At 51.4% G+C, this 8,805-nt stretch overlaps 1 pseudogene; it reads left to right on the forward strand.

Moving 5' to 3' along the window:
• Positions 1-1,384: 1,384 nt before the first annotated feature.
• On the forward strand, positions 1,385-7,304 carry LOC119541892 (annotated as a pseudogene).
• The last annotated feature ends 1,501 nt before the right edge of the window (positions 7,305-8,805 follow it).

Here is an 8,805-nt window from a genome sequence, read left to right on the forward strand (position 1 = left end):
CTCAGCCATTCCACCCATTCTATGCTGGTGTATGGTGTATGTCCAGTCATGGATGTCCCCCAACTGTTATTCCAGACTATTTACTAGTTGTTTCTGGCTATTTACTAGTTGCTCTAAAGGACTAACTAAATTCCACACCTCTCTATGCCACCATCTTGCCTGCTTCCTTGATGTACTTTTACATCTCATTAAGCAGTGAGAAGAGGCCCCTTCACTTCACAAGGCACTTTACCCTGACACAGGTAATCCCTTGGTTGCCAGAGGATCCTACTCACCCCTGAAACCCCAGAAGCTTTGCTAAAGCAGAAGCCCCATGGAGAGCAGGCTGAGATGCGATGACTTTCTAAAATGATAAATCCCTGTAACCTGCCTACTAGCTGTTTGGGAACCTTGGGAAAGGTCTGGTCCATTACTGTTCAGGAATGGGCTGGGGGCAGGGGTCTGCTCCAGGCTCTGCTCAGTCTGGGAAGAGCACCTCCCAACTCCCAAGTTGAATACTCCTGCTCTTTCCAGAACAGAGAGTGAGTTTGCCTCATACACCCCCAGGTGGAGCAAGAGGGCCTGTGGTGGAGCAGCCATGACAGGCCCTCCCTGCCCCCTTGTTCTGGGAAATGCTTCTGCCCTGCCTCTTGGCTCCCCCACCTTCCCCTTTGACTGGGTCTCAGCCTCTGGGACTTAATCAACTTAACTGATTTTAAAACTTGGCCCAAATCCCAGTCCTTTTGCTGTGGAAGAAGGAGGCTGAGGCCCCACCCTGTCAAGGAGGTGACACTCAGAGCAAGGGGCAGAGAGGCCAGGACAGGTGGGGCCTGGGCCTCCCCCAGTGCCCGGACAACCAGGCTGAGGGCTGGATGCATGGTGGTTGGTTCTATGTGTTGGTGTCTGTGCACACTGATTGTGCACATGTGAGGTGGGGATCAACTGGAGAACCTCATTCTCCCCTGTCCCCCTGCCACCCAGAGCCCTGTTGCCCAGCTTGGCCTCCCTATGCCCCAAGCATGGATGACACACCTTGGTAGTGAATGTCACTCCAGGAGGTGCAGGTGAGAGGGGACAAAGGGCGAGGGCATGTTCTGAGGGCCAGGTTGTAAACACATCAGGAGGCGACAGGGTCAGTTCAGGCTCTACCAGGTTGCATTAGCTCTCAGACCTACAAGCAGTCTGCATAGAGCTGGGGGAGGATGCTGCTTCCCCTCCAGATCCCCAGTTCCTACTCCACCTGGGCAGGTATCCAGAGAAGGACAGAAGGAGCAACAACATTGAGCTCCCCCACACTGACTTGGACGACTCCTCCCTGCTTACACAATCATTGCTCCAAACAGGTTGGGTAATGGCAGAGGGCATAGGTCAGGCCTTATCTCCTTGTTAGGGCAGGGCACAATCTATGTGCTGTGAGTTCCTGATCTGATCCCATGTGCCAGGTGTTATTGGGGTCCCAGGTGAGGACAGCTGTCTGCATGCCCACCTCCTCCCCTGCCCAGGATTCTGGTGGGCAGTGAGGCAGCCATGGGGCTGCTGACAGGGGAGGCACTGGCACCCCTGGCCGTGGCTATGGCCATCTTCCTGCTCCTGGTGGACCTGATGCACCGGCACGTACGCTGGGCCCCACGCTACCCACCTGGCCCCCTGCCACTGCCCACTGTGCACTGCCACAGGACTGGGCAACTTCCTGCAGATGAACATCAAGGACATGCCACGCAGCTTCAACAAGGTGAGGGAGGTGGTGGGCTGAGGGACAGCAGGAGTCCTGGGCACCCTCCTAGCACCAGTCACGAGGTGGAAGGTAGAGCCACAGGCTGCACAAGAAGCAGGTCCAGCAGAAGCAGCTGGTCAGAGGCTCCCAGGGGAGGGACCTTTGCTGGGAAAGCAAAGTGTGGAGAGAACAAAGCCTGCAAGTGGTTGGGGCTCAGCAGCAGGTTTGGGGTCAAGTTGGATGGCACATGGTTTATGGAAAATCCAGCTGTGTCAGTCCCCCGATGACAACCAAAGACATGGCCTTGGGAATGGGGGTAGGAGAGGTGGTGGGAGGGGTTTCCTACTGGGGAGCTCCATTTAAATCAAGAAATCATGATGTAGAGGGGTTCAGTGACTGGGCTCCAATCTGTCCCCACTGCGGGGCCTGTGGCCTCCCTGCTCACCTCATTGAACTTCTTTCCTCATCAGTGAAATGTGATACTGACTGAGGCCTACTGACAATTTTTTTTCAATTGTAGTGAGATATATTCACAAACCACACAAACCATCTAAATTATACAATCAGTGGCTCACAATATCATCACATAGTTGAGCATACATGCCCATGATCAATTTTATAACACTTTCATTACTCAAGAACAGATCTAAGAATAAAAGATAAAACCCAAATCCTCCTATACCCCTGATTCCCATAGTATTGGTGTAGTTAATTTGTTACTGTTGATGAAAGAATATTGAAATATTACTATAATCCATAAAATTAACTATAGTCCATCATTTGCAATAGCTATGTTTTTTCCCATATACTCCCTATTATGTTATTTTAGATTTGTAGTAGCTCCTGCAAGAACTTATTTACATACATGACTTTAAACAACCACTTTCAATCAAATTCACCTACAATACATCACTATCATATTTATAATCCCAATACTGAACTACCATAACCTCCATCCATTCCCAAACATTTAAGTTCAACCTTGTTAACAATTATTTACATATCAGGCAACCTCTTCCCCTTCACTAGCTTCTGTCTATCTCTAGGTCCCCTCAAGGGTCTCTTCTACCCTTGAAGACTCTGAGTTTACCTGTTCTAGTTAGTTCATATTAGTGAAATGATACAATATCTGGCTTATTTCACTCAGTATTATGTCCTCAAGTTTCATCCTTGTTGTTTCATGCTTCAGGACCTCATTCCTTCTTACTGCTGCATAATATTCTATCATATGTATATACCACATATGGTTACAAAATATTCTCTCCCATTGAATTGTCTGCTTCTTAATCTTTTTGACAAAGTCCTTTGAAGCACAGAAATGTTCAGTCTTAAGGAGTTCCCATTTATCTACTTTTTTCTTTCATTGCTTGTGCTTTGGGTGTAAAGTCTAAGAAGCTACTTCCTATCACTAAGTCTTGAAGATGTTTCCTTATATTATCTTCTAGGAGTTTTATGGTACTGGCTCTTATATTTTGGTCTTTTGTTCACTTTCAGTTAATTTTTTTATAGGGTGTGAGGTAGGGGTCCTCTTTCACTCCTCTGGATATGGATATCCAGTTCTTGCAGCCCCATTTGTTGAAGAGACTATTGTGGCCCAGTTCCGTGGATTTGGAGGCCTTGTCAAAAATCAATTGACCATAGATCTGAGAAACTATTTCTGAACTCTCAATTCAACTCCACTGATCAATGTGTTTCTTTGTGCCAGTACCATGCTGTTTTACTATTGTGGTATTGGTATTATTAGTATTTATAATAAGCTTTAAAGTCAGGAAGTGTATGTCCTCCCACTTCCTTCATTTTTAGGATGTTGAGGCCCCTTTCCCTTCCAAATAAATGTAATAATTAACTTATTCAAGTCTGCAATGTAGGTTGTTGTAATTTTGATTGGTATTGAATCTGTAGATCAATCTGGGTAGAAATGACATCTTAATGACATTTAGCCTTCCTATCCATTATCTTTCTGCCTATTTAGGTCTTCTTTGGTTTCTTTTAGCAATGTTTTACAGTTTCTATGTAAAAGTCCTTTACACCCTTGGTTAAGTTTATTCCTAGATACTTCATTCTTTTAGTTGTTACTGTGGATGGATTCTTTTCTTAATTCCTACCAATTAGGTCATTACTAGTACATAGAAATACCACTGATTTTTGTGTGATGATCTTGTATCCCGTCACTTCGCTGAATTTGTTTATTAGTTCAAGAAGCTATGTTGTAGATTTCTCAGGATTTTCCCAATATGGAATCACGTCATCTGCAAACAATGAGAGTTTCATATCTAACTTTCCAATTTGCATGCCCTTTATTTCTTTGTCTTGCCTAATTGCTCTTGCTGGGGCTTCTAACACAATGATGAATAATAGTTGTGACAGTAGGCACCTTTATCTCGTTCCCAATCTTAGAGGGGAAGGCTTTCAGTCTTGCACCATTGAGTACAATGCTGGCTGTAGTTTTTTCATATATGCCCTTAGTCATGTTGAGGAAGTTGCCTTCGATTCCTACATTTTGAAGTGTTTTTAGCAAGAAAGATGGTGAATTTGGCAAATGCCTTTTCTGTATCAATTGAGATGATCATGTGGTTTTCCCCCTTCAATTTGTTAATGTGTTGTATTATGTCGATTTTCTTGTGTTGAACTTCCCTTGCATTCCTGGAATAAATCCCACTTGGTCATGGTGTGTAATTCTTTCAATTGCCATTGGATTAGATTTGCAAGTAGTTTGTTGAGGATTTTTACACACATATACATTAGAGAGATTGGTCTGAGGTTTCCTTTTCTAGTAGTATCTTTATCAGGTTTTGGCATTAAGTGATGTTTGCTTCATAGAATGAAGGTCCATGGTAATGACCCCTCTCTAATTTCTGATTTTATTTGTGTCCTCTCTTTTTCATTTTTTCAGACTAGTCAAGAGTTTCTCAATCTTGTTGATCTTCTCAAAGAACCAACTTTTGGTTTTATTGATTCTCTCATTTTATTGTTCTCCAATCCATGTACTTGTGCTTTGTTATTTCTGTTCTTCTACTTGCTTTAGGTTTAATTTGCTGCACTTTCTCTACTTTCTTCAGTTCTTCAGTTAGGTCTTTGGTCTTAGCTCTTTTCTTCTTTTTAAAGTGGGTGTTTAGAGCTATAAATTTCCCTCTCAGTACCACCTTTGCTGCATACCACAGGTTTTCATATGTCACATTCTCATTTTCATTCCTACTACAATTTTGGTGACTCTTGCAAAGTTGTCTCTGGAGGGTGGACTTCAAGGTGAGGTCCTACTCCTGAGGAGGGTGAGACCCCAAGGGAGGCCAGATGTCCTAGTGGTCCCCTAGGCTGGCACAGTGACACTGGGGCCAGCAGCCTGCCAGGTCCCAGGCTTGACGTCACCCTCTGCCCTGGGCCTGCAGCTGCGGAGCTGCTTCAGGGACGTGTTCGGCCTGCAGCTGGGCTGGACGCCCGTGGTCGTGTTCAGCGGGCTGGCGGCCGTGCGCGAGGCTCTGGTACATCGCAGTGAGGACACCTCAGATCGCCCACCCTTGCCCATGAATGAGCGGCTGGGCTTCGGGCTGCGGGCACAAGGTAAGCTGGCAGTGGCAAAGATCCCATCCCAGCAAGACCACAGAATGCAGTGACCCTGGGTCGGCAGGGCGGAGAGGGCATAGCTGGGGAAGGAAAAAGCTCACCCATGTGGTGAGAGGCAGCTGGAGGGGTCAGCAAGTCGTGACTGGGGGGGGGGGGCTTCAGTGAAGGCGGGGCACTAGGCGAGGCCTGAGAGGGGTGGGTGGGGTGGTCAACATAGGATACCCAGAAACAGAAGGCAGAGTTGGGGTCTCCCAGAGCAAGAAGGAGAAGCATCAGGTTGGGGGCCCACCCACTCATGCGCCCAAGTACTCGCCCTGCCCCAGGCGTGCTCTTTGCGCGCTATGGACCCGGGTGGCGCGAGCAGTGGCGCTTCTCCGTGTCTACCATGCGGGACTTCGGCCTGGGCAAGAAGTCGCTGGAGCAGTGGGTGACCGAGGAGGCCGCCTGTCTCTGCGCTGCCTTCGCCGACCATGACGGTGATTGCCGGGCTGAGGGAGCGGAGGCACGCGGGGCGACCCTCCCTGACCCGAGCCCTCCCTCTCCAGGACGCCCCTTTAGTCCCAACCGCCACCTGAACCAAGCCGCGTGCAACGTGATCGCCTCCCTCACCCACGGGCGCCGCTTCGAGTACACAGACCCCACATTCTGCAAGCTCTTGGGGCTGGTGGAGGCCACACTTAAGGAGGATTCGGGCTTCCTCCCAGAGGTAGGGGGCGGGCCTCGGAGTCCCGCGCGGTCCTGGAAGAGGCCGCTGCCCTGCCCCTGGCACTCCGGGGAGGGGGATTTGTGCCTGGGGGCCAGGGGAGGAAGGGCACGTGTGGGAGCAGCAGAGCCAGAGTACAGGCCCAGAGCTCAGAGCAGGAGACAGGGCCCCTCGTGCCTGGGACAGAGCCTGGCCAAGGAGTGGGTTGAGGGCATGGAGGACCCAAGGCCCTGCTCTGCACCCCACACAGTTGGTGAACGCGTTCCCAGTGCTCCTGCACATCCCTGGGATGGTCGACAGGGCCTTCCCGGAGCAGATTGCCCTCATGGACCTGCTGGACGAGCTGCTCACCGAGCACAGGCAGGGCTGGGATCTGGCCCAACCTCCCCGCGACCTGACGGATACCTTCCTGGGCGAAGTGGAGAAGGTGAGAGGCAGGAGCACACGGGGGGTGGGCATGAGGGCCCAGAGGGGCCAGGATGGTGGGCCCAGGCATTGCCCAGCGGACAGGCAGCCAGGCTGAGTGGCACAGGATGGGGGCCTGTCTGGGAGCACCCGCCCTCTGTCTCTGAGCTGGCCCTCTCTGCCTGGCCCAGGCCAAGGGGAACCCCGAGAGCAGCTTCAGTGATGCCAACCTGCGCGTGGTGGTGGCCGACCTGTTCACCGCAGGGATAGTGACCACCTCGATCACACTGGCCTGGGCCCTCCTGCTCATGATCCTGCACCCGGACGTGCAGCGTGAGCCCTGCCTGGAACGTGGTGGGGGTAGGGCCTGGAGTGCTTGGGTGGACAGTGTCAAGCTGGGGTTTCTGAGCTTCCTCTGGACACCAGGGACACTGCCCAGAGCTGGGCCCAGCCTCCTGTAACAGTGGTGCCTCCTCCATGGGGACACTGCCCCCTACAGAGGGGGTCAGGGGTGGCCAAGGCAAGCTCAGTGCCCAATATCTTGAGCTCTGACCCACTTGGGGTGCTTCTCTGCCAGGCCGCATCCACAGGGAGATCGATGAGGTGATAGGGCAGGAGCGGCGGCCGGAGATGGCGGATCAGGGGCGCATGCCCTTCACCACAGTCGTGATTCACAAGGTGCAGCACTTTGGGGACATCATTCCCCTGGGCCTGTCACACATGACCTCTCGTGACACCGAGATCCAAGGCTTCCTCATCCCCAAGGTAGAGCTTGGCCACCCTGCCCAGCCTGGGAACAGAGTTCAGGGACACTTCCTGGGTGGAGCGTGTCTTGAATGAGTCCAGGTATGTGCCAGGCAGATGGTGCGTGTGCCTGTGCACATGCAGTGGCAGAGGGCACAACATCCCCCAAACCTGGACTTTTACCCCTGGCCTGGCATGTCCTGCACAGGGGACGCAACTCATCCTCAACCTGTCATCGGTGCTGAAGGATGAGACCGTCTGGGAGAAGCCCTTCCGCTTCCACCCAGAACACTTCCTGGATGCCCAGAGCCGCTTCGTGAAGCCAGAGGCCTTTATACCTTTCTCAGCAGGTGCCTGTGGGGTGCTGGGTCCTGCCCTCTTCCTAAAGGGTCTGGGATGGGAAATTCCCTGGCCATCCCTCCTCACCAAGCCCCCATGCCCACCCACAGGCCACTGTGCATGCCTCGGGGAGCCCCTGGCCCACATGGAGCTCTTCCTTTTCTTCACCTGCCTCCTGCAGCGCTTCAGCTTCTTGGTGCCCGCTGGGCAGCCCCAGCCCAGCGACCAGGGCCCCCCTTCCACCTTGGTGGCCTCATCCCCCACCAGCTCTGTGCCTTGCCCTGCTAGAATGGGTCACCACGACCAAAACCCCCAACCCCACCCAGAGTCCCTGAGCTACAATAAACCAATCTGGCATCTCCCATTTCATTTTTCATCCAGATACTGGCTTTGCTGGGGTCTCAGCTGCCTGCCCAAGTATTTGTTCCATCTCCCTTTCCAAGTGACTCTATTTGACAGAAGGGTATACTGAGGCTCAGAGGGTGCCTGGCTTCCCTTCCATTCCTTCCCACATCACCCACTGAGTCCCAATATTGGCTGCCAGTGTTGATGACAACATCGATACAGCGGTCTCTGCTCCTGGAATGTCAGGCTGGGTAGGGACAGGAATGTGCTGCTGAGAAGACAGGCATAATTGCTGGCTGGGACTGTGGAGGGGCTGCACCAATGGTCCCCAAGAACACATGAACTCAGCACTTGGCTGGAAGCACTTACAGAACTAGGAAAGCTGCTATACTCATGTCTCATAACCCCATACTCATGTGGTTCCATAGCATGCTGTGGCCATTTTGTCCTCAGGGCCTGAGCCAGTTAGCACACATGCTTTGCACCCATAATCTTTGGGGCCTCCATACTGGAGTAGATATGTGCTAGTTGCACACAGATGTGATTTCATTGGAGGGGGCTGCAGAGTCACGCATGGCAGTTGAGTCTCAGGATTGGCCAGTGCCCCAGGGGACTTCAGACCACCTTCCTGCTCTCATCCCATCAGAAAGCCTGTCCTGTTCAGTAGCTTTCCAACCACCCAGCAGGTGCTCTGTATTTGTGCATGGAGCACTGTGGCGTGCTGGGTGTGCTGCTGCTATGGCCTGTCCGGAGTAACAAGGGCCCTTTCTAAGCAATCAGTCACCAGGGTCACCAAGGTTTATAGTCACAGAGTGATCAGCCTACTGTGACCCAACAATCCCCACGGATTCCTGCCAGATGATACCCTTTTAGTATCTGTAACCCAAACAATAAGAGTCAAAAGAATGTGCACATTAGTGGAGTTCCAAACAGCTTCCAACAGTCAGTCCAGCTCAACATTGTATTGTGTGACCAGAATGATGCCACACAGGTCTGCAGGCTTCCATCCAACCTT

This window comes from Choloepus didactylus, chromosome 8 (genome assembly GCF_015220235.1).
Source record: "Choloepus didactylus isolate mChoDid1 chromosome 8, mChoDid1.pri, whole genome shotgun sequence".
NCBI classification, from domain to species: Eukaryota; Metazoa; Chordata; class Mammalia; order Pilosa; family Megalonychidae; genus Choloepus; species Choloepus didactylus.